Here is a 27,115-nt window from a genome sequence, read left to right as displayed (position 1 = left end):
CTGTCTGCTCTGGGTCCTGTCTGATAACTGATACTATAATGTAGATAGTTATACCTGTAGTGAGGTCGTCCTGTCCTGTAGGACTGTGCTGTCTGCTCTGCGTCCTGTCTGATAACTGATACTATAATGTAGATAGTTATACCTGTAGTGAGGTCGTCCTGTCCTGTCCTGTAGGACTGTGCTGTCTGCTCTGGGTCCTGTCTGATAACTGATACTATAATGTAGATAGTTATACCTGTAGTGAGGTCGTCCTGTCCTGTAGGACTGTGCTGTCTGCTCTGGGTCCTGTCTGATAACTGATACTATAATGTAGATAGTTATACCTGTAGTGAGGTCATCCTGTCCTGTAGGACTGTGCTGTCTGCTCTGGGTCCTGTCTGATAACTGATACTATAATGTAGATAGTTATACCTGTAGTGAGGTCGTCCTGTCCTGTAGGACTGTGCTGTCTGCTCTGGGTCCTGTCTGATAACTGATACTATAATGTAGATAGTTATACCTGTAGTGAGGTCGTCCTGTCCTGTAGGACTGTGCTGTCTGCTCTGGGTCCTGTCTGATAACTGATACTATAATGTAGATAGTTATACCTGTAGTGAGGTCGTCCTGTCCTGTAGGACTGTGCTGTCTGCTCTGGGTCCTGTCTGATAACTGATACTATAATGTAGATAGTTATACCTGTTGTGAGGTCGTCCTGTCCTGTAGGACTGTGCTGTCTGCTCTGGGTCCTGTCTGATAACTGATACTATAATGTAGATAGTTATACCTGTAGTGAGGTCGTCCTGTCCTGTAGGACTGTGCTGTCTGCTCTGGGTCCTGTCTGATAACTGATACTATAATGTAGATAGTTATACCTGTAGTGAGGTCGTCCTGTCCTGTAGGACTGTGCTGTCTGCTCTGGGTCCTGCTGGCTCCTTTTTTCAGGTCGTCCGCGTCGCTGTATCGTCTGATCCAGTAGTTAAGCTCCTCCCTGTCGGCCTCCTGGCAGCGCCGCAGCACGGTGAGAGAACGCCTCGTCTTCTCCACCATGTCCATGATGCAGTTCAGCAGCTGAGGAGGGGGAAGGCGCTGAGTGAAGAACCAAAGACACCACAGACAAAATGTTCTATATCTATCACCAGAACCACAGACAATATGTTCTATATCTATAACCAGAACCACAGACAATATGTTCTATATCTATAACCAGAACCACAGACAATATGTTCTATATCTATAACCAGAACCACAGACAATATGTTCTATATCTATCACCAGAACCACAGACAATATGTTCTATATCTATCACCAGAACCACAGACAATATGTTCTATATCTATAACCAGAACCACAGACAATATGTTCTATATCTATCACCAGAACCACAGACAATATGTTCTATATCTATAACCAGAACCACAGACAATATGTTCTATATCTATCACCAGAACCACAGACAATATGTTCTATATCTATAACCAGAACCACAGACAATATGTTCTATATCTATAACCAGAACCACAGACAATATGTTCTATATCTATCACCAGAACCACAGACAATATGTTCTATATCTATAACCAGAACCACAGACAATATGTTCTATATCTATAACCAGAACCACAGACAATATGTTCTATATCTATAACCAGAACCACAGACAATATGTTCTATATCTATAACCAGAACCACAGACAATATGTTCTATATCTATCACCAGAACCACAGACAATATGTTCTATATCTATAACCAGAACCACAGACAATATGTTCTATATCTATAACCAGAACCACAGACAATATGTTCTATATCTATAACCAGAACCACAGACAATATGTTCTATATCTATAACCAGAACCACAGACAATATGTTCTATATCTATAACCAGAACCACAGACAATATGTTCTATATCTATAACCAGAACCACAGACAATATGTTGTATATCTAAGGGGAAGGTACTGTATCAGGGGGAAGGTACTGTATCAGGGGGAAGGTACTGTATCAGGGGGAAGGTACTGTATCAGGGGGAAGGTACTGTATCAGGGGGAAGGTACTGTATCAGGGGAAGGTACTGTATTAGGGGGAAGGTACTGTATCAGGGGGAAGGTACTGTATCAGGGGGAAGGTACTGTATCAGGGGGAAGGTACTGTATTAGGTGGAAGGTACTGTATCAGGGGGACGGTACTGTATCAGGAAGGTACTGTATCAGGGGAAGGTACTGTATCAGGTAGGTACTGTATCAGGGGGAATGTACTGTATCAGGGGAAAGTACTGTATTATGGGGAAGGTACTGTATCAGGGAAGGTACTGTATCAGGTAGGTACTGTATCAGGGGAAGGTACTGTATCAGGTAGGTACTGTATCAGGGGAAGGTACTGTATCAGGGGAAAGTACTGTATTCTGGGGGAAGGTACTGTATCAGGGGAAGGTACTGTATCAGGGGAAGGTACTGTATCAAGGGGAAGGTACTGTATCAGGGGAAGGTACTGATCAAGGGGAAGGTACTGTATCAGGGGAAAGTACTGTATTAGGGGGAAGGTACTGTATCAGGGGGAAGGTACTGTATCAGGGGGAAGGTACTGTATCAGGGGGAAGGTACTGTATCAGGGGGAAAGTACTGTATTAGGGGGAAGGTACTGTATCAGGGGAAGGTACTGTATCAGGGGGAAGGTACTGTATCAGGGGAAGGTACTGTATCAGGGGAAAGTACTGTATTAGGGGAAGGTACTGTATCAGGGGAAGGTACTGTATCAGGGGAAAGTACTGTATTAGGGGAAGGTACTGTATCAGGGGAAAGTACTGTATCAGGGGAAGGTACTGTATCAGGGGGAAAGTACTGTATTAGGGGGAAGGTACTGTATCAGGGGAAGGTACTGTATCAGGGGAAGGTACTGTATCAGGGGGAAAGTACTGTATCAGGGGGAAAGTACTGTTCTATATTAGGGGAAAGTACTGTATCAGGGGGAAGGTACTGTATCAGGGGAAGGTACTGTATCAGGGGAAAGTACAGTACAGGGGAAAGTACTGTATCAGGGGAAGGTACTGTATCAGGGGAAAGTACTGTATCAGGGGACGGTACTGTATCAGGAAGGTACTGTATCAGGGAAGGTACTGTATCAGGGGGAAGGTACTGTATCAGGGAAGGTACTGTATCAGGGGATAGGTACTGTATCAGGGGAAGGTACTGTATCAGGGGAAGGTACTGTATCAGGGGAAGGTACTGTATCAGGGGACGGTACTGTATCAGGGAAAGGTACTGTATCAGGGGACGGTACTGTATCAGGGGATGGTACTGTATCAGGGGAAGGTACTGTATCAGGAAGGTACTGTATCAGGGGAAGGTACTGTATTAGGGGAAGGTACTGTATCAGGGGAAGGTACTGTATTAGGGAAGGTACTGTATCAGGGGAAGGTACTGTATCAGGGGGACGGTACTGTATCAGGGGAAGGTACTGTATCAGGAGGAAGGTACTGTATCAGGGGAAGGTACTGTATTAGGGGAAGGTACTGTATCAGGGGAAGGTACTGTATCAGGAAGGTACTGTATCAGGGGGAAGGTACTGTATCAGGTGGAAGGTACTGTATCAGGGGAAGGTACTGTATCAGGAAGGTCCTGTATCAGGGGGAAGGTACTGTATCAGGGGAAGGCACTGTATCAGGGGGGTACTGTATCAGGTAGGTACTGTATCAGGGGAAGGTACTGTATCAGGAAGGTACTGTATCAAGGGGAAGGTACTGTATCAGGGGAAGGTACTGTATCAGGGGACGGTACTGTATCAGGGGAAGGTACTGTATCAGGGGAAGGTACTGTATCAGGGGAAGGTACTGTATCAGGGGAAGGTACTGTATCAGGGGAAGGTACTGTATCAGGGGAAGGTACTGTATCAGGGGAAGGTACTGTATCAGGGGAAAGTACTGTATCAGGGGAAGGTACTGTATCAGGTAGGTACTGTATCAGGGGAAGGTACTGTATCAGGGAAGGTACTGTATCAGGGGGGAAGGTACTGTATCAGAGGAAGGTACTGTATCAGGGGAAGGTACTGTATCAGGAGGAAGGTACTGTATCAGGGGAAGGTACTGTATCAGGAAGGAAGGTACTGTATCAGGAGGAAGGTACTGTATCAGGAGGAAGGTACTGTATCAGGGGAAGGTACTGTATCAGGAAGGTACTGTATCAGGGGAAGGTACTGTATCAGGTGGAAGGTGCTGTATTAGGGGAAGGTACTGTATCAGGGGAAGGTACTGTATCAGGGGAAGGTACTGTATCAGGGGAAGGTACTGTATCAGGGGAAGGTTACTGTTCAGGGGGTAGGTACTTTATCAGGGGAAGGTACTGTATCAGGGGGAAGGTACTGTATCAGGGGAAGGTACTGTATCAGGGAAGGTACTGTATCAGGGGAAGGTACTGTATCAGGAGGAAGGTACTGTATCAGGGGGAAGGTACTGTATCAGGAGGAAGGTACTGTATCAGGGGAAGGTACTGTATCAGGAGGAAGGTACTGTATCAGGAGGAAGGTACTGTATCAGGAGGAAGGTACTGTATCAGGGGAAGGTACTGTATCAGGAAGGTACTGTATCAGGGGGAAGGTACTGTATCAGGGGGAAGGTACTGTATCAGGAAGGTACTGTATCAGGGGAATGTACTGTATCAGGGGAAGGTACTGTATCAGGGGAAGGTATTGTATCAGGGGGAAGGTACTGTATCAGGGGAAGGTATTGTATCAGGGGAAGGCACTGTATCAGGGGAAGGTACTGTATCAGGGAAGGTACTGTATCAGATGGAAGGTAATGTATCAGGGGAAGGTACTGTATCAGGGGAAGGTACTGTATCAGGGGGAAGGTACTGTATCAGGGGGAAGGTACTGTATCAGGGGAAGGTACTGTATTAGGGGGAAGGTACTGTATCAGGGGAAGGTACTGTATCAGGGGAAGGTACTGTATCAGGGGAAGGTACTGTATCAGGGGGAAGGTACTGTATCAGGGGAAGGTACTGTATCAGGAAGGTACTGTATCAGGGGAAGGTACTGTATCAGGGGAAAGTACTGTATCAGGGGGAAGGTACTGTATCAGGGGACGGTACTGTATCAGGGGAAGGTACTGTATCAGGGGGAAGGTACTGTATCAGGGGGAAGGTACTGTATCAGGGGAAGGTACTGTATCAGGGGGAAGGTACTGTATCAGGGGGAAGGTACTGTATCAGGGGAAGGTACTGTATCAGGGGAAGGTACTGTATCAGGGGGAAGGTACTGTATCAGGGGGAAGGTACTGTATCAGGGGAAGGTACTGTATCAGGGGAAGGTACTGTATCAGGGGGAAGGTACTGTATCAGGAAGGTACTGTATCAGGGGGAAGGTACTGTATCAGGGGAAGGTACTGTATCAGGGGGAAGGTACTGTATCAGGAAGGTACTGTATCAGGGGAAGGTACTGTATCAGGGGGAAGGTACTGTATCAGGGGGAAGGTACTGTATCAGGGGGAAGGTACTGTATTAGGGGAAGGTACTGTATTAGGGGGAAGGTACTGTATCAGGGGGACGGCACTGTATCAGGAAGGTACTGTATCAGGGGGAAGGTACTGTATCAGGGGGAAGGTACTGTATCAGGGGAAGGTACTGTATCAGGGGAAGGTACTGTATCAGGGGACAGTACTGTATCAGGAAGGTACTGTATCAGGGGAAGGTACTGTATCAGGGGAAGGTACTGTATCAGGGGGAAGGTACTGTATCAGGGGAAGGTACTGTATCAGGGGAAGGTACTGTATCAGGGGAAGGTACTGTATCAGGGGAAGGTACTGTATTAGGGGAAGGTACTGTATCAGGTAGGTACTGTATCAGGGGAAGGTACTGTATCAGGGGAAGGTACTGTATCAGGGGAAGGTACTGTATCAGGAGGAAGGTACTGTATCAGGGGAAGGTACTGTATCAGGGGAAGGTACTGTATCAGGGGAAGGTACTGTATCAGGGGAAGGTACTGTATCAGGGGAAGGTACTGTATCAGGGGAAAGGTACTGTATCAGGGGAAGGTACTGTATCAGGGGAAGGTACTGTATCAGGGGAAGGTACTGTATCAGGGGAAGGTACTGTATCAGGAGGAAGGTACTGTATCAGGGGAAGGTACTGTATCAGGGGAAGGTACTGTATCAGGGGGAAGGTACTGTATCAGGGGAAGGTACTGTATCAGGGGACAGTACTGTATCAGGGAAGGTACTGTATCAGGGGAAGGTACTGTATCAGGGGAAGGTACTGTATCAGGGGAAGGTACTGTATCAGGGGAAGGTACTGTATCAGGGGAAGGTACTGTATCAGGGGAAGGTACTGTATCAGGGGACGGTACTGTATCAGGGGACGGTACTGTATCAGGGGGAAGGTACTGTATCAGGGGAAGGTACTGTATCAGGGGGAAGGTACTGTATCAGGGGAAGGTACTGTATCAGGGGAAGGTACTGTATCAGGGGGAAGGTACTGTATCAGGAGGAAGGTACTGTATCAGGTAGGTACTGTATCAGGGGAAGGTACTGTATCAGGGGAAGGTACTGTATCAGGGGAAGGTACTGTATCAGGGGAAGGTACTGTATCAGGGGAAGGTACTGTATCAGGGGAAGGTACTGTATCAGGGGGAAGGTACTGTATCAGGGGGAAGGTACTGTATCAGGGAAGGTACTGTATCAGGAAGGTACTGTATCAGGGGAATGTACTGTATCAGGGGAAGGTACTGTATCAGGAGGAAGGTACTGTATCAGGGGAAGGTACTGTATCAGGGGACAGTACTGTATCAGGGGAAGGTACTGTATCAGGGGGAAGGTACTGTATCAGGAGGAAGGTACTGTATCAGGGGGAAGGTACTGTATCAGGGGGAAGGTACTGTATCAGGAGGAAGGTACTGTATTAGTGGGAAGGTACTGTATCAGGAAGGTACTGTATCAGGGGAAGGTACTGTATCAGGGGAAGGTACTGTATCAGGGGAAGGTACTGTATCAGGGGATAGGTACTGTATCAGGGGAAGGTACTGTATCAGGGGAAGGTACTGTATCAGGGGGAAGGTACTGTATCAGGTAGGTACTGTATCAGGGGAAGGTACTGTATCAGGGAAGGTACTGTATCAGGGGAAGGTACTGTATCAGGAAGGTACTGTATCAGGGGAAGGTACTGTATCAGGGGGAAGGTACTGTATCAGGGGAAGGTACTGTATCAGGGAAGGTACTGTATCAGGGGGAAGGTACTGTATCAGGGGGAAGGTACTGTATCAGGGGAAGGTACTGTATCAGGGGGAAGGTACTGTATCAGGGGAAGGTACTGTATCAGGGGGAAGGTACTGTATCAGGGGAAGGTACTGTATCAGGGGGAAGGTACTGTATCAGGGGAAGGTACTGTATCAGGAGGAAGGTACTGTATTAGTGGGAAGGTACTGTATCAGGTAGGTACTGTATCAGGGGGAAGGTACTGTATCAGGGGGAAGGTACTGTATCAGGGGAAGGTACTGTATCAGGGGGAAGGTACTGTATCAGGAGGAAGGTACTGTATCAGGGGAAGGTACTGTATCAGGGGAAGGTACTGTATCAGGGGGAAGGTACTGTATCAGGGGGAAGGTACTGTATCAGGGGAAGGTACTGTATCAGGGGAAGGTACTGTATCAGGGGATAGGTACTGTATCAGGGGAAGGTACTGTATCAGGGGAAGGTACTGTATCAGGGGAAGGTACTGTATCAGGGGAAGGTACTGTATCAGGGGAAGGTACTGTATCAGGGGAAGGTGCTGTATCAGGGGAAGGTACTGTATCAGGAGGAAGGTACTGTATTAGTGGGAAGGTACTGTATCAGGGGTAGGTACTGTATCAGGGGGAAGGTACTGTATCAGGGGAAGGTACTGTATCAGGAGGAAGGTACTGTATCAGGGGAAGGTACTGTATCAGGGGAAGGTACTGTATCAGGGGAAGGTACTGTATCAGGGGAAGGTACTGTATCAGGGGAAGGTACTGTATCAGGGGAAGGTACTGTATCAGGGGAAGGTACTGTATCAGGAGGAAGGTACTGTATTGGTGGGAAGGTACTGTATCAGGAAGGTACTGTATCAGGGGAAGGTGCTGTATCAGGGGAAGGTACTGTATTAGGGGAAGGTACTGTATCAGGGGAAGGTACTGTATCAGGGGAAGGTACTGTATCAGGAGGAAGGTACTGTATCAGGGGAAGGTACTGTATCAGGGAAAGTACTGTATTAGGGGAAGGTACTGTATCAGGGGAAGGTACTGTATCAGGGGAAGGTACTGTATCAGGGGAAGGTACTGTATCAGGGGAAGGTACTGTATCAGGGGAAGGTACTGTATCAGGGGAAGGTACTGTATCAGGGGAAGGTACTGTATCAGGGGGAAGGTACTGTATCAGGGGAAGGTACTGTATCAGGGGGAAGGTACTGTATCAGGGGAAGGTACTGTATCAGGGGAGGGTACTGTATCAGGGGAAGGTACTGTATCAGGGGAAGGTACTGTATCAGGGAAGGTACTGTATCAGGAGGAAGGTACTGTATCAGGGGAAGGTACTGTATCAGGTAGGTACTGTATCAGGGGAAGGTACTGTATCAGGGGACAGTACTGTATCAGGGGAAGGTACTGTATCAGGGGGAAGGTACTGTATCAGAGGAAGGTACTGTATCAGGGGAAGGTACTGTATCAGGGGACAGTACTGTATCAGGGGAAGGTACTGTATCAGGGGAAGGTACTGTATCAGGGGAAGGTACTGTATCAGGAGGAAGGTACTGTATTAGTGGGAAGGTACTGTATCAGGAAGGTACTGTATCAGGGGGAAGGTACTGTATCAGGAAGGTACTGTATCAGGGGGAAGGTACTGTATCAGGGGGAAGGTACTGTATCAGGGGAAGGTACTGTATCAGGGATAGGTACTGTATCAGGGGAAGGTACTGTATCAGGGGAAGGTACTGTATCAGGGGAAGGTACTGTATCAGGTAGGTACTGTATCAGGGGAAGGTACTGTATCAGGGGAAAGGTACTGTATCAGGGGAAGGTACTGTATCAGGAAGGTACTGTATCAGGGGGTAGGTACTGTATCAGGGGGTAGGTACTGTATCAGGGGAAGGTACTGTATCAGGGGAAGGTACTGTATCAGGAGGAAGGTACTGTATTAGTGGGAAGGTACTGTATCAGGTAGGTACTGTATCAGGGGGAAGGTACTGTATCAGGGGGAAGGTACTGTATCAGGAGGAAGGTACTGTATCAGGGGGAAGGTACTGTATCAGGAAGGTACTGTATCAGGGGGAAGGTACTGTATCAGGAGGAAGGTACTGTATTAGTGGGAAGGTACTGTATCAGGTAGGTACTGTATCAGGGGGAAGGTACTGTATCAGGGGAAGGTACTGTATCAGGGGGAAGGTACTGTATCAGGGGAAGGTACTGTATCAGGAGGAAGGTACTGTATCAGGGGGAAGGTACTGTATCAGGGGAAGGTACTGTATTAGGGGGAAGGTACTGTATCAGGGGGAAGGTACTGTATCAGGGGAAGGTACTGTATCAGGGGGAAGGTACTGTATCAGGGGGAAGGTACTGTATCAGGGGGAAGGTACTGTATCAGGGGGAAGGTACTGTATCAGGGGAAGGTACTGTATCAGGAGGAAGGTACTGTATTAGGGGAAGGTACTGTATCAGGTAGGTACTGTATCAGGGGGAAGGTACTGTATCAGGGGAAGGTACTGTATCAGGAGGAAGGTACTGTATTAGTGGGAAGGTACTGTATCAGGTAGGTACTGTATCAGGGGGAAGGTACTGTATCAGGGGGAAGGTACTGTATCAGGAGGAAGGTACTGTATCAGGGGGAAGGTACTGTATCAGGGGTAGGTACTGTATCAGGGGAAGGTACTGTATCAGGGGAAGGTACTGTATCAGGGGGAAGGTACTGTATCAGGGGAAGGTACTGTATCAGGGGGAAGGTACTGTATCAGGAGGAAGGTACTGTATTAGGGGGAAGGTACTGTATCAGGAAGGTACTGTATCAGGGGGAAGGTACTGTATCAGGGGAAGGTACTGTATCAGGGGGAAGGTACTGTATCAGGGGGAAGGTACTGTATCAGGGGAAGGTACTGTATCAGGGGGAAGGTACTGTATCAGGGGGAAGGTACTGTATCAGGGGAAAGTACTGTATTAGGGGGAAGGTACTGTATCAGGGGAAGGTACTGTATCAGGGGAAGGTACTGTATCAGGGGAAGGTACTGTATCAGGGGAAGGTACTGTATCAGGGGAAGGTACTGTATCAGGGGGAAGGTACTGTATCAGGGGAAGGTACTGTATCAGGGGAAGGTACTGTATCAGGGGAAGGTACTGTATCAGGGGAAGGTACTGTATCAGGGGAAGGTACTGTATCAGGGGAAGGTACTGTATCAGGAGGAAGGTACTGTATCAGGGGGAAGGTACTGTATCAGGGGGAAGGTACTGTATCAGGGGAAGGTACTGTATCAGGGGAAGGTACTGTATCAGGGGATAGGTACTGTATCAGGGGAAGGTACTGTATCAGGTAGGTACTGTATCAGGGGAAGGTACTGTATCAGGGGATAGGTACTGTATCAGGGGAAGGTACTGTATCAGGGGAAGGTACTGTATCAGGAGGAAGGTACTGTATTAGTGGGAAGGTACTGTATCAGGTAGGTACTGTATCAGGGGAAGGTACTGTATCAGGGGAAGGTACTGTATCAGGAAGGTACTGTATCAGGGATAGGTACTGTATCAGGGGAAGGTACTGTATCAGGGGAAGGTACTGTATCAGGGGAAGGTACTGTATTAGTGGGAAGGTACTGTATCAGGTAGGTACTGTATCAGGGGAAGGTACTGTATCAGGGGAAGGTACTGTATCAGGGGAAGGTACTGTATCAGGGGAAGGTACTGTATCAGGAGGAAGGTACTGTATCAGGGGAAGGTACTGTATCAGGGGAAAGTACTGTATCAGGGGAAGGTACTGTATCAGGGGAAGGTACTGTATCAGGGGAAGGTACTGTATCAGGGGAAGGTACTGTATCAGGGGAAGGTACTGTATCAGGGGATAGGTACTGTATCAGGGGAAGGTACTGTATCAGGGGAAGGTACTGTATCAGGAGGAAGGTACTGTATCAGGGGAAGGTACTGTATCAGGGAAGGTACTGTATCAGGGGAAGGTACTGTATCAGGGGAAGGTACTGTATCAGGAGGAAGGTACTGTATCAGTGGGAAGGTACTGTATCAGGGGAAGGTACTGTATCAGGGGAAGGTACTGTATCAGGGGAAGGTACTGTATCAGGAGGAAGGTACTGTATTAGGGGAAGGTACTGTATCAGGTAGGTACTGTATCAGGGGAAGGTACTGTATTAGGGGGAAGGTACTGTATCAGGGATAGGTACTGTATCAGCGGGAAGGTACTGTATCAGGGGAAGGTACTGTATCAGGGGAAGGTACTGTATTGGGGGAAGGTACTGTATCAGGGGAAGGTACTGTATCAGGGGAAGGTACTGTATCAGGAGGAAGGTACTGTATCAGGGGAAGGTACTGTATCAGGTAGGTACTGTATCAGGGGGAAGGTGCTGTATCAGGGGAAGGTACTGTATCAGGGGAAGGTACTGTATCAGGGGAAGGTACTGTATCAGGGGAAGGTACTGTATCAGGGGGAAAGTACTGTATCAGGGGGAAGGTACTGTATCAGGGGGAAAGTACTGTATTAGGGGGAAGGTACTGTATCAGGGGGAAGGTACTGTATCAGGGGAAGGTACTGTATCAGGGGGAAGGTACTGTATCAGGGGAAGGTACTGTATCAGGGGGAAGGTACTGTATCAGGGGAAGGTACTGTATCAGGGGAAGGTACTGTATCAGGGGAAGGTACTGTATCAGGGGGAAGGTACTGTATCAGGGGAAGGTACTGTATCAGGGGGAAGGTACTGTATCAGGGGGAAGGTACTGTATCAGGAGGAAGGTACTGTATCAGGGGGAAGGTACTGTATCAGGGGGAAGGTACTGTATCAGGGGAAAGTACTGTATCAGGGGGAAGGTACTGTATCAGGGGGAAGGTACTGTATCAGGGGGAAGGTACAGGTACAGTTACAGGTACAGGTACAGGTACAGATACAGGTATGGGTACAGGTACAGGTATGGGTACAGGTACAGATACATATGTAGACACTACAGATACAGGTACAGGTATGGGTACAGGTACGGGTACAGATACAGGTAGGGGTACAGGTACAGGTACAGATACAGGTACAGGTATGGGTAGAGGTAGGGATACAGGTACAGGTATGGGAACAGGTACAGGTACAGGTAGGGGCACAGATACAGGTACAGGTACAGATACAGATACAGGTACAGGTACGGGTACAGATACAGGTAGGGGTACAGGTACGGGTACAGATACAGGTACGGGTACAGGTACAGGTACAGGTACAGGTATGGGTACAGATACAGGTATGTACAGGTACAGGTAGGGGTACAGATACAGGTACAGGTACAGGTACAGGTACAGGTACAGGTACAGATACAGGTACAGGTACAGGTACAGGTACAGATACAGGTACAGGTACAGATACAGGTACAGATACAGGTACAGATACAGGTACAGGCACAGATACAGGTACAGGTATGGGTACAGGTACAAATACAGATACAGGTACAGATACAGGTACAGGTACAGATACAGGTACAGGCACAGATACAGGTACAGGTAGGGGTACAGATACAGGTACAGATACAGGTACAGATACAGATACAGGTACAGGTACAGGTAGGGGTACAGGTAGGGGTACAGATACAGGTACAGATACAGGTACAGGTACAGGTACAGGTAGGGGTACAGGTAGGGGTACAGATACAGGTACAGATACAGGTACAGGTACAGGTAGGGGTACAGGTACAGGTAGGGGTACAGGTACAGGTACAGGTACAGATACAGGTACAGATACAGGTACAGATACAGGTACAGGTACAGGTACAGGTACAGGTACAGATACAGGTACAGGTACAGGTACAGGTACAGGTACAGGTAGGGGTACAGATACAGGTACAGGTACAGGTACAGGTACAGATACAGGTACAGATACAGGTACAGGTACAGATACAGGTACAGGTACAGGTATGGGTACAGGTACAGATACAGGTACAGGTACAGGTAGGGGTACAGATACAGGTACAGATACAGGTACAGGTACAGATACAGGTACAGATACAGGTACAGATACAGATACAGGTACAGGTACAGGTAGGGGTACAGGTACAGGTACAGATACAGGTACAGATACAGGTACAGATACAGATACAGGTACAGGTACAGGTACAGGTACAGGTACAGGTACAGATACAGGTACAGATACAGGTACAGATACAGATACAGATACAGGTACAGGTACAGGTACAGATACAGGTACAGGTACAGGTACAGGTAGGGGTACAGATACAGTTGGTATAGTAATAAAAATGTTATTACTTTTCTTACATGGTCAAGGTGCTTCCATTCCTCCCCCCATTCTCTGTCTGTCAACCGGTGGTCAATCACCTCTTCCTGACGAGCCCCGTGCATTCCTGCATCAATCAGGAGAGAGAGGGGGGAGAGAGAGGGGGGAGAGAGAGACAGAGAGAGAGAGACAGGGAGAGAGAGAGACAGAGAGAGAGAGAGGGAGAGAGAGAGAGAGAGAGAGAGAGAGAGAGAGAGAGAGAGAGAGAGAGAGAGAGAGAGAGAGAGAGAGAGAGAGAGAGAGAGAGAGAGAGAGAGAGAGAGAGAGAGAGAGAGAGAGAGAGAGAGAGAGAGAGAGAGAGAGAGAGAGAGAGAGACAGAGAGAGAGAGAGAGAGAGAGAGAGAGAGAGAGAGAGAGAGAGAGAGAGAGAGAGAGAGAGATTGAGAGTGGAACAAGATACAGAGTGCCCACTGTTCCCTCCAGATTCCCTCCATCCTCTCTCCAGTCCCCCTCCATCCTCTCTCCAGTCCCCTCCATCCTCTCTCCAGTCCCCCTCCAGAGTCCCCCTCCAGACTGTCCCCTCCATCCTCTCTCCACTGTCCCCTCCATCCTCTCTCCACTGTCCCCCTCCATCCCCTCCAGTCCCCTCCATCCTCTCTCCAGTCCCCTCCATCCTCTCTCCAGTCCCCTCCATCCTCTCTCCACTGTCCCCTCCATCCTCTCTCCACTGTCCCCTCCACCCTCTCTCCAGTCCCCTCCATCCTCTCTTGTCCCCTCCATCCACTGTCAAAGTCTGTGGAACAATCCTCTCTCCACTGTCCCCTCCATCCCCTCCAACTGTTCCCTCCATCCCCACTGTTCCCTCCATCCTCTCTCCACTATTCCCTCCATCCTCTCTCCACTGTCCCCTCCATCCTCTCTCCACTGTCCCCTCCATCCTCTCTCCACTGTCCCCTCCATCCTCTCTCCACGGTCCCCTCCATCCTCTCTCCACTGTCCCCTCCATCCCCTCCATCCTCTCTCCACTGTCCCCCTCCATCCTCCATCTCTCCACTGTCCCCTCCATCCTCTCTCCACTGTCCCCCTCCATCCTCTCTCCACTGTCCCCTCCATCCTCTCCCCTCCACTGTCCCCTCCATCCTCTCTCCACTGTCCCCTCCATCCTCTCTCCACTGTTCCCTCCATCCCCCTCCATCCATCCTCTCTCACTGTCCCCTCCATCATCTCTCCACTGTCCCCTCCATCCTCTCTCCACTGTGCCCTCCATCCTCTCTCCACTGTCCCCTCCATCCTCTCTCCACTGTCCCCTCCATCCCCTCCATCCTCTCTCCACTGTCCCCTCCATCCTCTCTCCACTGTCCCCTCCATCCTCTCTCCACTGTCCCCTCCATCCTCTCTCCACTGTCCCCTCCATCCTCTCTCCACTGTCCCCTCCATCCTCTCTCCACTGTCCCCTCCATCCTCTCTCCACTGTCCCCTCCATCCTCTCTCCACTGTCCCCTCCATCCTCTCTCCACTGTCCCCTCCATCCCCTCCATCCTCTCTCCACTGTCCCCTCCATCCTCTCTCCACTGTCCCCTCCATCCTCTCTCCACTGTCCATCCCCTCCATCCTCTCTCCACTGTCCCCTCCATCCTCTCTCCACTGTCCCCTCCATCCACTGTCCCCTCCATCCTCTCTCCACTGTCCCCTCCATCCTCTCTCCACTGTTCCCTCCATCCTCTCTCCACTGTCCCCTCCATCCTCTCTCCACTGTCCCCCCTCCATCCTCTCTCCACTGTCCCCTCCATCCTCTCTCCACTGTCCCCTCCATCCTCTCTCCACTGTCCCCTCCATCCTCTCTCCACTGTTCCCTCCATCCTCTCTCCACTATTCCCTATATATAGTGTACTACTTTAGACCAGAGCCCTATTGCACCCTATTCCCTATATATAGTGCACTACTTATGACGCGACCAAGAAAAAAGCATCAGTTTAATTCCAGATTATAACAGTGTCTTTGTTCTCTGTGGAATGAGGGATAGGAGCTCCTTCCTTCCTTTTGTCCTCCCAGGTTTGTCCTCCCAGGTTTGTCCTCCCAGGTTTGTCCTCCCAGGTTTGTCCTCCCATTCATTAACTCCTGGCTGACATCCTTCCTCCTTCCTTCCCTCCCTCCATCCCTCAATCTCCTTCCCTCCCTCCCTCCATCCCTCAATCTCCTTCCCTCCCTCCCTCCATCCCTCAATCTCCTCCCTCCCTCCCTCCATCCCTCAATCTCCCTCCCTCCCTCCATTCCTCAATCTCCCTCCCTCCCTCCATCCCTCCCTCCCTCCATCCCTCAATCTCCCTCCCTCCCTTCCTCCATCCCTCAATCTCCCTCCCTCCCTCCATCCCTCAATCTCCTCCCTCCCCTCCATCCATCAATCTCCCTCCCTCCCTCCATCCCTCAATCTCCCTCCCTCCTCCCTCAATCTCCCTCCCTCCATCCCTCAATCTCCCTCCCTCCCCCTTCCCTCAATTTCCCTCCTCCCTCCATCCCTCAATCTCCCTCCCTCCCTCCATCCCTCAATCTCCCCCTCCCTCCATCCATCAATCTCCCTCCCTCCATCCTTCCCTCAATCTCCCTCCCTCCCTCCATCCCTCAATCTCCCTCCCTCCCTCCCTCCCTCCCTCAATCTCCCTCCCTCCCTCCATCCCTCAATCTCCCTCCCTCCCTCCATCCCTCAATCTCCCTCCCTCCCTTCCTCCATCCCTCAATCTCCCTCCCTCCCTCCATCCCTCAATCTCCCTCCCTCCTCCATCCCTCAATCTCCCTCCCTCCCTCCCTCCATCCCTCAATCTCGCTCCCTCCTTCCCTCAATCTCCCTCCCTCCTTCCCTCAATCTCCCTCCCTCTCCTCCCTCCCTCCCTCCCTCCCTCCCTCCCTCCCTCCCTCCCTCCTTCCCTCAATCTCCCTCCCTCCTTCCCTCAATCTCCCTCCCTCCATCCCTCAATCACCCTCCCTCCCTCCATCCCTCAATCTCCCTCCCTCCCCCTTCCCTCAATTTCCCTCCATCCCTCAATCTCCCTCCCTCCCCTCCCTCCCTCCCTCCCTCCCTCCCTCCCTCCCTCCCTCAATCTCCCTCCCTCCATCCTTCCCTCCCTCCCTCCCTCCCTCCATCCCTCAATCTCCCTCCCTCCCTCCCTCCCCTCCCTCCATCCCTCAATCTCCATCCCTCAATCCCTCCCTCCCTCCCTCCCTCCCTCCCTCCCTCCCTCCCTCCTCCCTCCCTCCCTCCCTCCCTCCCTCCCTCCCTCCCTCCCTCCCTCCCTCCCTCCTTCCCTCAATCTCCCTCCCTCCCTCCCTCCCTCCCTCCCTCCCTCCCTCCATCCCTCAATCTCCATCCCTCAATATCCCTCCCTCCCTCCCTCCCTCCCTCCCTCCCTCCCTCCCCCTCCCTCAATCTCCCTCCCTCCTTCCCTCCCTCCTTCCCTCAATCTCCCTCCCTCCTCCATCCCTCAATCTCCATCCCTCAATATCCCTCCCTCCCTCCCTCCCTCCCTCCCCTCCCTCCCTCCCCTCCCTCCCCTCCCTCCCTCCCTCCCTCAATCTCCCTCCCTCCCTCCCTCCCTCCCTCCCTCCCTCCCTCCCTCCCTCCCTCCTTCCCTCAATCTCCCTCCCTCTTCCCTCCTCCTCCCTCCATCCCTCAATCACCCTCCCTCCCTCCATCCCTCATCTCCCTCCCTCCCTCAATTTCCCTCCCTCCCTCCATCCCTCAATCTCCCTCCCTCCCTCCCTCCCTCCCTCCCTCCCTCCCTCCCTCCATCCCTCAATCTCCCTCCCTCCATCCTCCCTCCCTCCCTCCCTCCATCCCTCAATCTCCCTCCCTCCCTCCCTCCCTCCCTCCCTCCCTCCCTCCCTCCCTCCCTCCCTCCCTCCCTCCCTCCCTCCCTCCCTCCCTCCCTCCATCCCTCAATCTCCATCCCTCAATCTCCCTCCCTCCCTCCCTCATCCTCTCCTCCCTCCCTCCCTCCCTCCCTCCCTCCCTCCCTCCCCCTCCCTCCCCTCCCTCCCTCCTTCCCTCAATCACCCTCCCTCCCTCCATCCCTCAATCTCCCTCCCTCCCCCCCTCCTCATTTCCCTCCATCCCTCAATCTCCCTCCCTCCCTCCCTCCCTCCCTCCCTCCCTCCCTCCCTCCCTCCCTCCCTCCCTCCCTCCCTCAATCTCCCTCCCTCCATCCTTCCCTCCCTCCCTCCCTCCATCCCTCAATCTCCCTCCCTCCCTCCCTCCCTCCCTCCCTCCATCCCTCAATCTCCATCCCTCAATCTCCCTCCCTCCCTCCCTCCCTCCCTCCCTCCCTCCCTCCCTCCCTCCCTCCCTCCCTCCCTCCCTCCCTCAATCTCCCTCCCTCCTTCCCTCAATCTCCCTCCCTCCCTCCCTCCCTCCCTCCCTCCCTCCCTCCCTCCCTCCCTCCCTCCCTCCCTCCCTCCCTCCCTCCCTCCCTCCATCCCTCCATCCCTCAATCTCCATCCCTCAATATCCCTCCCTCCCTCCTCCCTCCCTCCCTCCCCCTCCCTCCAATCTCCCTCCCTCCTTCCCTCCCTCCTTCCCTCAATCTCCCTCCCTCCCTCCATCCCTCAATCTCCATCCTCAATATCCCTCCCTCCCTCCCTCCCTCCCTCCCTCCCTCCCTCCCTCCCTCCCTCCCTCCCTCCCTCAATCTCCCTCCCTCCCTCCCTCCCTCCCTCCCTCCCTCCCTCCCTCCCTCCCTCCCTCCCTCCCTCCCTCCCTCCCTCCCTCCCTCCCTCCCTCCTTCCCTCAATCTCCCTCCCTCCTTCCCTCAATCTCCCTCCCTCCATCCCTCAATCACCCTCCCTCCCCCTCCATCCCTCAATCTCCCTCCCTCCCCCTTCCCTCAATTTCCCTCCCTCCCTCCATCCCTCAATCTCCCTCCCTCCCTCCCTCCCTCCCTCCCTCCCTCCATCCCTCAATCTCCCTCCCTCCATCCTTCCCTCCCTCCCTCCCTCCATCCTCAATCTCCCTCCCTCCCTCCCTCCCTCCCTCCCTCCCTCCATCCCTCAATCTCCATCCCTCAATCTCCCTCCCTCCCTCCCTCCCTCCCTCCCTCCCTCCCTCCCCTCCCTCCCTCCCTCCCTCCCTCCCTCCCTCCCTCCCTCCCTCCCTCCCTCCCTCCTTCCCTCAATCTCCCTCCCTCCCTCAATCTCCCTCAATCTCCCTCCCTCCCCCTCCCTCCCTCCCTCCCTCCCTCCCTCCCCTCCCTCCCTCCCTCCCTCCCTCCCTCCCTCCCTCCCTCCCTCCCTCCCTCCATCCCTCAATCTCCATCCCTCAATATCCCTCCCTCCCTCCCTCCCTCCCTCCCTCCCTCCCTCCCTCCCTCCCTCCCTCCCTCCCTCCCTCCCTCCCTCCCTCCCTCCCCCTCCCTCAATCTCCCTCCCTCCTTCCCTCCCTCCTTCCCTCAATCTCTCCCTCCCTCCCTCCATCCCTCAATCTCCATCCCTCAATATCCCTCCCTCCCTCCCTCCCTCCCTCCCTCCCTCCCTCCCTCCCTCCCTCCCTCCCTCCCTCCCTCCCTCCCTCCCTCCCTCCCTCCTCCCTCCCTCCCTCCCTCCCTCCCTCCCTCCCTCCCTCCATCCCTCAATCTCCCTCCCTCCTTCCCTCCCTCCCTCCCTCCATCCCTCAATCTCCCTCCCTCCCTCCCTCCCTCCCTCCCTCCCTCCCTCCCTCCCTCCCTCCCTCCATCCCTCAATCTCTCTCCCTCCTTCCTTCAGATGCTTTGGAAGATGGACAGGGACTTTGCTGTCCTAGCATCAGGGGAAGATGGACAGGGACTCTCCTGTCCTAGCATCAGGGGAAGATGGACAGGGACTCTCCTGTCCTAGCATCAGGGGAAGATGGGCAGGGACTCTGCTGTCCTAGCATCAGGGGAAGATGGACAGGGACTCTGCTGTCCTAGCATCAGGGAAGATGGGCAGGGACTCTCCTGTCCTAGCATCAGGGGGAAGATGGACAGGGACTCTGCTGTCCTAGCATCAGGGGAAGATGGACAGGGACTCTGCTGTCCTAGCATCAGGGGAAGATGGACAGGGACTCTGCTGTCCTAGCATCAGGGGGAAGATGGACAGGGACTCTGCTGTCCTAGCATCAGGGGGAAGATGGGCAGGGACTCTCCTGTCCTAGCATCAGGGGAAGATGTACAGGGACTCTGCTGTCCTAGCATCAGGGGGAAGATGGACAGGGACTCTGCTGTCCTAGCATCAGGGGAAGATGGACAGGGACTCTGCTGTCCTAGCATCAGGGGAAGATGGACAGGGACTCTCCTGTCCTAGCATCAGGGGAAGATGGGCAGGGACCCTGCTGTCCTAGCATCAGGGGGAAGATGGGCAGGGACTCTGCTGTCCTAGCATCAGGGGGAAGATGGACAGGGACTCTCCTGTCCTAGCATCAGGGGGAAGATGGACAGGGACTCTGCTGTCCTAGCATCAGGGGAAGATGGACAGGGACTCTGCTGTCCTAGCATCAGATAAAGTTGCAACTAATATCCTCCAGAGATGGTTTGCATTATTTTTTGGGGGAAGATGGACAGGGACTCTGCTGTCCTAGATGGGCAGGGACTCCGCTGTCCTAGCATCAGGGGAAGATGGACAGGGACTCTGCTGTCCTAGCATCAGGGGAAGATGGGCAGGGACTCTGCTGTCCTAGCATCAGGGGAAGATGGACAGGGACTCTCCTGTCCTAGCATCAGGGGAAGATGGACAGGGACTCTGCTGTCCTAGCATCAGGGGGAAGATGGACAGGGACTCTGCTGTCCTAGCATCAGGGGAAGATGGGCAGGGACTCTGCTGTCCTTGCATCAGGGGAAGATGGACAGGGACTCTGCTGTCCTAGCATCAGGGGAAGATGGACAGGGACTCTACTGTCCTAGCATCAGGGGAAGATGGGCAGGGACTCTGCTGTCCTAGCTTCAGGGGAAGATGGGCAGGGACTCTGCTGTCCTAGCATCAGGGGGAAGATGGACAGGGACTCTGCTGTCCTAGCATCAGGGGGAAGATGGACAGGGACTCTGCTGTCCTAGCATCAGGGGAAGATGGGCAGGGACTCTCTGTCCTAGCATCAGGGGAAGATGTACAGGGACTCTGCTGTCCTAGCATCAGGGGAAGATGGACAGGGACTCTGCTGTCCTAGCATCAGGGGAAGATGGACAGGGACTCTGCTGTCCTAGCATCAGGGGAAGATGGACAGGGACTCTCCTGTCCTAGCATCAGGGGAAGATGGGCAGGGACTCTGCTGTCCTAGCATCAGGGGGAAGATGGGCATGGACTCTGCTGTCCTAGCATCAGGGGAAGATGGACAGGGACTCTCCTGTCCTAGCATCAAGGGGAAGATGGACAGGGACTCTGCTGTCCTAGCATCAGGGGAAGATGGACAGGGACTCTGCTGTCCTAGCATCAGATAAAGTTGCAACTAATATCCTCCAGAGATGGTTTGCATTATTTTTGGGGGAAGATGGACAGGGACTCTGCTGTCCTAGATGGGCAGGGACTCCGCTGTCCAGCATCAGGGGGAAGATGGACAGGGACTCTGCTGTCCTAGCATCAGGGGAAGATGGGCAGGGACTCTGCTGTCCTAGCATCAGGGGAAGATGGACAGGGACTCTCCTGTCCTAGCATCAGGGGAAGATGGACAGGGACTCTGCTGTCCTAGCATCAGGGGGAAGATGGACAGGGACTCTGCTGTCCTAGCATCAGGGGAAGATGGACAGGGACTCTGCTGTCCTTGCATCAGGGGAAGATGGACAGGGACTCTGCTGTCCTAGCATCAGGGGAAGATGGACAGGGACTCTACTGTCCTAGCATCAGGGGAAGATGGGCAGGGACTCTGCTGTCCTAGCTTCAGGGGGAAGATGGGCAGGGACTCTGCTGTCCTAGCATCAGGGGAAGATGGACAGGGACTCTACTGTCCCTAGCATCAGGGGAAGATGGACAGGGACTCTGCTGTCCTAGCATCAGGGGGAAGATGGACAGGGACTCTGCTGTCCTAGCATCAGGGGAAGATGGACAGGACTCTGCTGTCCTAGCATCAGGGGGAAGATGGACAGGGACTCTGCTGTCCTAGCATCAGGGGAAGATGGGCAGGGACTCTCCTGTCCTAGCATCAGGGGAAGATGGGCAGGGACTCTGCTGTCCTAGCATCAGGGGAAGATGGACAGGGACTCTACTGTCCTAGCATCAGGGGAAGATGGACAGGGACTCTGCTGTCCTAGCATCAGGGGAAGATGGACTCTGCTGTCCTAGCATCAGGGGAAGATGGACAGGGACTCTACTGTCCTAGCATCAGGGGAAGATGGACAGGGACTCTGCTGTCCTAGCATCAGGGGAAGATGGACAGGGACTCTGCTGTCCTAGCATCAGGGGGAAGATGGACAGGGACTCTGCTGTCCTAGCATCAGGGGAAGATGGACAGGGACTCTGCTGTCCTAGCATCAGGGGGAAGATGGGCAGGGACTCTGCTGTCCTAGCATCAGGGAAGATGGACAGGGACTCTGCTGTCCTAGCATCAGGGGAAGATGGGCAGGGACTCTCCTGTCCTAGCATCAGGGGAAGATGGACAGGGACTCTGCTGTCCTAGCATCAGGGGAAGATGGACAGGGACTCTCCTGTCCTAGCATCAGGGGAAGATGGACAGGGACTCTGCTGTCCCTAGCATCAGGGGAAGATGGACAGGGACTCTGCTGTCCTAGCATCAGGGGAAGATGGACAGGGACTCTGCTGTCCTAGCATCAGGGGGAAGATGGACAGGGACTCTCCTGTCCTAGCATCAGGGGAAGATGGGCAGGGACTCTGCTGTCCTAGCATCAGGGGAAGATGGGCAGGGACTCTGCTGTCCTAGCATCAGGGGAAGATGGACAGGGACTCTCCTGTCCTAGCATCAAGGGGAAGATGGACAGGGACTCTGCTGTCCTAGCATCAGGGGAAGATGGACAGGGACTCTGCTGTCCTAGCATCAGGTAAAGGGCAACTAATATCCTCCAGAGATGGTTTGCATTATTTTTGGGGGGAAGATGGACAGGGACTCTGCTGTCCTAGATGGGCAGGGACTCCGCTGTCCTAGCATCAGGGGGAAGATGGACAGGGACTCTGCTGTCCTAGCATCAGGGGAAGATGGGCAGGGACTCTGCTGTCCTAGCATCAGGGGAAGATGGACAGGGACTCTCCTGTCCTAGCATCAGGGGAAGATGGACAGGGACTCTGCTGTCCTAGCATCAGGGGAAGATGGGCAGGGACTCTGCTGTCCTAGCATCAGGGGAAGATGGACAGGGACTCTCCTGTCCTAGCATCAGGGGAAGATGGACAGGGACTCTGCTGTCCTAGCATCAGGGGAAGATGGACAGGGACTCTGCTGTCCTAGCATCAGCATCCTCCAGAGATGGTTTGCATTATTTTTGGGGGAGATGGACAGGGACTCTGCTGTCCTAGATGGGCAGGGACTCTGCTGTCCTAGCATCAGGGGAAGATGGACAGGGACTCTGCTGTCCTAGCATCAGGGGGAAGATGGGCAGGGACTCTGCTGTCCTAGCATCAGGGGAAGATGGACAGGGACTCTCCTGTCCTAGCATCAGGGGAAGATGGACAGGGACTCTGCTGTCCTAGCATCAGGGGGAAGATGGACAGGGACTCTGCTGTCCTAGCATCAGGGGAAGATGGGCAGGACTCTGCTGTCCTAGCATCAGGGGAAGATGGGCAGGGACTCTCCTGTCCTAGCATCAGGGGAAGATGGACAGGGACTCTGCTGTCCTAGCATCAGGGGAAGATGGACAGGGACTCTCCTGTCCTAGCATCAGGGGAAGATGGACAGGGACTCTGCTGTCCTAGCATCAGGGGAAGATGGACAGGGACTCTGCTGTCCTAGCATCAGGGGGAAGATGGACAGGGACTCTGCTGTCCTAGCATCAGGGGAAGATGGACAGGGACTCTGCTGTCCTAGCATCAGGGGAAGATGGGCAGGGACTCTGCTGTCCTAGCATCAGGGGAAGATGGGCAGGGACTCTGCTGTCCTAGCATCAGGGGAAGATGGACAGGGACTCTCCTGTCCTAGCATCAGGGGAAGATGGACAGGGACTCTGCTGTCCTAGCATCAGGGGAAGATGGACAGGGACTCTGCTGTCCTAGCATCAGGTAAAGTTGCAACTAATACTCTGCTGGTTTGCATCATTTTGGGGGAAGATGGACAGGGACTCTGCTGTCCTAGCATCAGGGGGAAGATGGAAGATGGATCAGGGGGGGACTCTGCTGTCCTAGCATCAGGGGAAGATGGACAGGGACTCTCCTGTCCTAGCATCAGGGGAAGATGGGCAGGGACTCTGCTGTCCTAGCATCAGGGGAAGATGGGCAGGGACTCTGCTGTCCTAGCATCAGGGGAAGATGGACAGGGACTCTCCTGTCCTAGCATCAAGGGGAAGATGGACAGGGACTCTGCTGTCCTAGCATCAGGGGAAGATGGACAGGGACTCTGCTGTCCTAGCATCAGGTAAAGTTGCAACTAATATCCTCCAGAGATGGTTTGCATTATTTTTGGGGGAAGATGGACAGGGACTCTGCTGTCCTAGATGGGCAGGGACTCCGCTGTCCTAGCATCAGGGGGAAGATGGACAGGGACTCTGCTGTCCTAGCATCAGGGGGAAGATGGGCAGGGACTCTGCTGTCCTAGCATCAGGGGAAGATGGACAGGGACTCTCCTGTCCTAGCATCAGGGGAAGATGGGCAGGGACTCTGCTGTCCTAGCATCAGGGGAAGATGGGCAGGGACTCTGCTGTCCTAGCATCAGGGGAAGATGGACAGGGACTCTCCTGTCCTAGCATCAGGGGAAGATGGACAGGGACTCTGCTGTCCTAGCATCAGGGGAAGATGGACAGGGACTCTGCTGTCCTAGCATCAGGTAAAGTTGCAACTAATATCCTCAGAGATGGTTTGCATTATTTTTGGGGGAAGATGGACAGGGACTCTGCTGTCCTAGATGGGCAGGGACTCCGCTGTCCTAGCATCAGGGGAAGATGGACAGGGACTCTGCTGTCCTAGCATCAGGGGAAGATGGGCAGGGACTCTGCTGTCCTAGCATCAGGGGAAGATGGACAGGGACTCTCCTGTCCTAGCATCAGGGGAAGATGGACAGGGACTCTGCTGTCCTAGCATCAGGGGAAGATGGACAGGGACTCTGCTGTCCTAGCATCAGGGGAAGATGGACAGGGACTCTGCTGTCCTAGCATCAGGGGAAGATGGACAGGGACTCTCCTGTCCTAGCATCAGGGGAAGATGGACAGGGACTCTGCTGTCCTAGCATCAGGGGAAGATGGACAGGGACTCTCCTCCTAGCATCAGGGGAAGATGGACAGGGACTCCTGTCCTAGCATCAGGGGAAGATGGACAGGGACTCTGCTGTCCTAGCATCAGGGGGAAGATGGACAGGGACTCTGCTGTCCTAGCATCAGGGGAAGATGGACAGGGACTCTCCTGTCCTAGCATCAGGGGAAGATGGGCAGGGACTCTGCTGTCCTAGCATCAGGGGGAAGATGGGCAGGGACTCTGCTGTCCTAGCATCAGGGGAAGATGGACAGGGACTCTCCTGTCCTAGCATCAAGGGGAAGATGGACAGGGACTCTGCTGTCCTAGCATCAGGGGAAGATGGACAGGGACTCTGCTGTCCTAGCATCAGGTAAAGTTGCAACTAATATCCTCCAGAGATGGTTTGCATTATTTTTGGGGGAAGATGGACAGGGACTCTGCTGTCCTAGATGGGCAGGGACTCCGCTGTCCTAGCATCAGGGGAAGATGGACAGGGACTCTGCTGTCCTAGCATCAGGGGGAAGATGGGCAGGGACTCTGCTGTCCTAGCATCAGGGGAAGATGGACAGGGACTCTCCTGTCCTAGCATCAGGGGAAGATGGGCAGGGACTCTGCTGTCCTAGCATCAGGGGAAGATGGGCAGGGACTCTGCTGTCCTAGCATCAGGGGGAAGATGGACAGGGACTCTCCTGTCCTAGCATCAAGGGGAAGATGGACAGGACTCTGCTGTCCTAGCATCAGGGGAAGATGGACAGGGACTCTGCTGTCCTAGCATCAGGTAAAGTTGCAACTAATATCCTCCAGAGATGGTTTGCATTATTTTGGGGGAAGATGGACAGGGACTCTGCTGTCCTAGATGGGCAGGGACTCCGCTGTCCTAGCATCAGGGGAAGATGGACAGGGACTCTGCTGTCCTAGCATCAGGGGGAAGATGGGCAGGGACTCTGCTGTCCTAGCATCAGGGGAAGATGGGCAGGGACTCTCCTGTCCTAGCATCAGGGAAGATGGACAGGGACTCCTGTCCTAGCATCAGGGGAAGATGGACAGGACTCTCCTGTCCTAGCATCAGGGGGAAGATGGACAGGGACTCTGCTGTCCCTAGCATCAGGGGAAGATGGACAGGGACTCTGCTGTCCTAGCATCAGGGGAAGATGGACAGGGACTCTGCTGTCCTAGCATCAGGGGAAGATGGACAGGGACTCTCCTGTCCTAGCATCAGGGGGAAGATGGGCAGGGACCTGCTGTCCTAGCATCAGGGGAAGATGGGCAGGGACTCTGCTGTCCTAGCATCAGGGGAAGATGGACAGGGACTCTCCTGTCCTAGCATCAAGGGGGAAGATGGACAGGGACTCTGCTGTCCTAGCATCAGGGGAAGATGGACAGGGACTCTGCTGTCCTAGCATCAGGTAAAGTTGCAACTAATATCCTCCAGAGATGGTTTGCATTATTTTGGGGGAAGATGGACAGGGACTCTGCTGTCCTAGATGGGCAGGGACTCCGCTGTCCTAGCATCAGGGGAAGATGGACAGGGACTCTGCTGTCCTAGCATCAGGGGAAGATGGGCAGGGACTCTGCTGTCCTAGCATCAGGGGAAGATGGACAGGGACTCTCCTGTCCTAGCATCAGGGGAAGATGGGCAGGACTCTGCTGTCCTAGCATCAGGGGAAGATGGGCAGGGACTCTGCTGTCCTAGCATCAGGGGAAGATGGACAGGGACTCTCCTGTCCTAGCATCAGGGGAAGATGGACAGGGACTCTGCTGTCCTAGCATCAGGGGAAGATGGACAGGGACTCTGCTGTCCTAGCATCAGGTAAAGTTGCAACTAATATCCTCCAGAGATGGTTTGCATTATTTTTGGGGGAAGATGGACAGGGACTCTGCTGTCCTAGATGGGCAGGGACTCCGCTGTCCAGGGGGAAGATGGACAGGGACTCTGCTGTCCTAGCATCAGGGGAAGATGGGCAGGGACTCTGCTGTCCTAGCATCAGGGGAAGATGGACAGGGACTCTCCTGTCCTAGCATCAGGGGAAGATGGACAGGGACTCTGCTGTCCTAGCATCAGGGGGAAGGGAAGATGGACAGGGGAAGAGGGACTCTGCTGTCCTAGCATCAGGGGGAAGATGGACAGGGACTCTGCTGTCCTAGCATCAGGGGAAGATGGGCAGGGACTCTGCTGTCCTAGCATCAGGGGGAAGACAGGGACTCTCCTGTCCTAGCATCAGGGGAAGATGGACAGGGACTCTCCTGTCCTAGCATCAGGGGAAGATGGACAGGGACTCTGCTGTCCTAGCATCAGGGGAAGATGGACAGGGACTCTGCTGTCCTAGCATCAGGGGAAGATGGACAGGGACTCTGCTGTCCTAGCATCAGGGGGAAGATGGACAGGGACTCTCCTGTCCTAGCATCAGGGGAA

The 27,115-nt window shown here is 53.4% G+C and overlaps 1 pseudogene; it reads right to left on the bottom strand.

The window, feature by feature from the left end:
• The window catches only part of LOC127909594 (protein CBFA2T1-like), a 93,802-nt pseudogene that overhangs the window by 26,209 nt on the left and 40,478 nt on the right, over positions 1-27,115 (bottom strand).

Source organism: Oncorhynchus keta, chromosome 19 (genome assembly GCF_023373465.1).
Source record: "Oncorhynchus keta strain PuntledgeMale-10-30-2019 chromosome 19, Oket_V2, whole genome shotgun sequence".
NCBI classification, from domain to species: domain Eukaryota; kingdom Metazoa; phylum Chordata; class Actinopteri; order Salmoniformes; family Salmonidae; genus Oncorhynchus; species Oncorhynchus keta.
The sequence above is the reverse complement of the archived record's forward strand: the minus strand, read 5'-3'. Positions and strand labels throughout refer to the sequence as shown.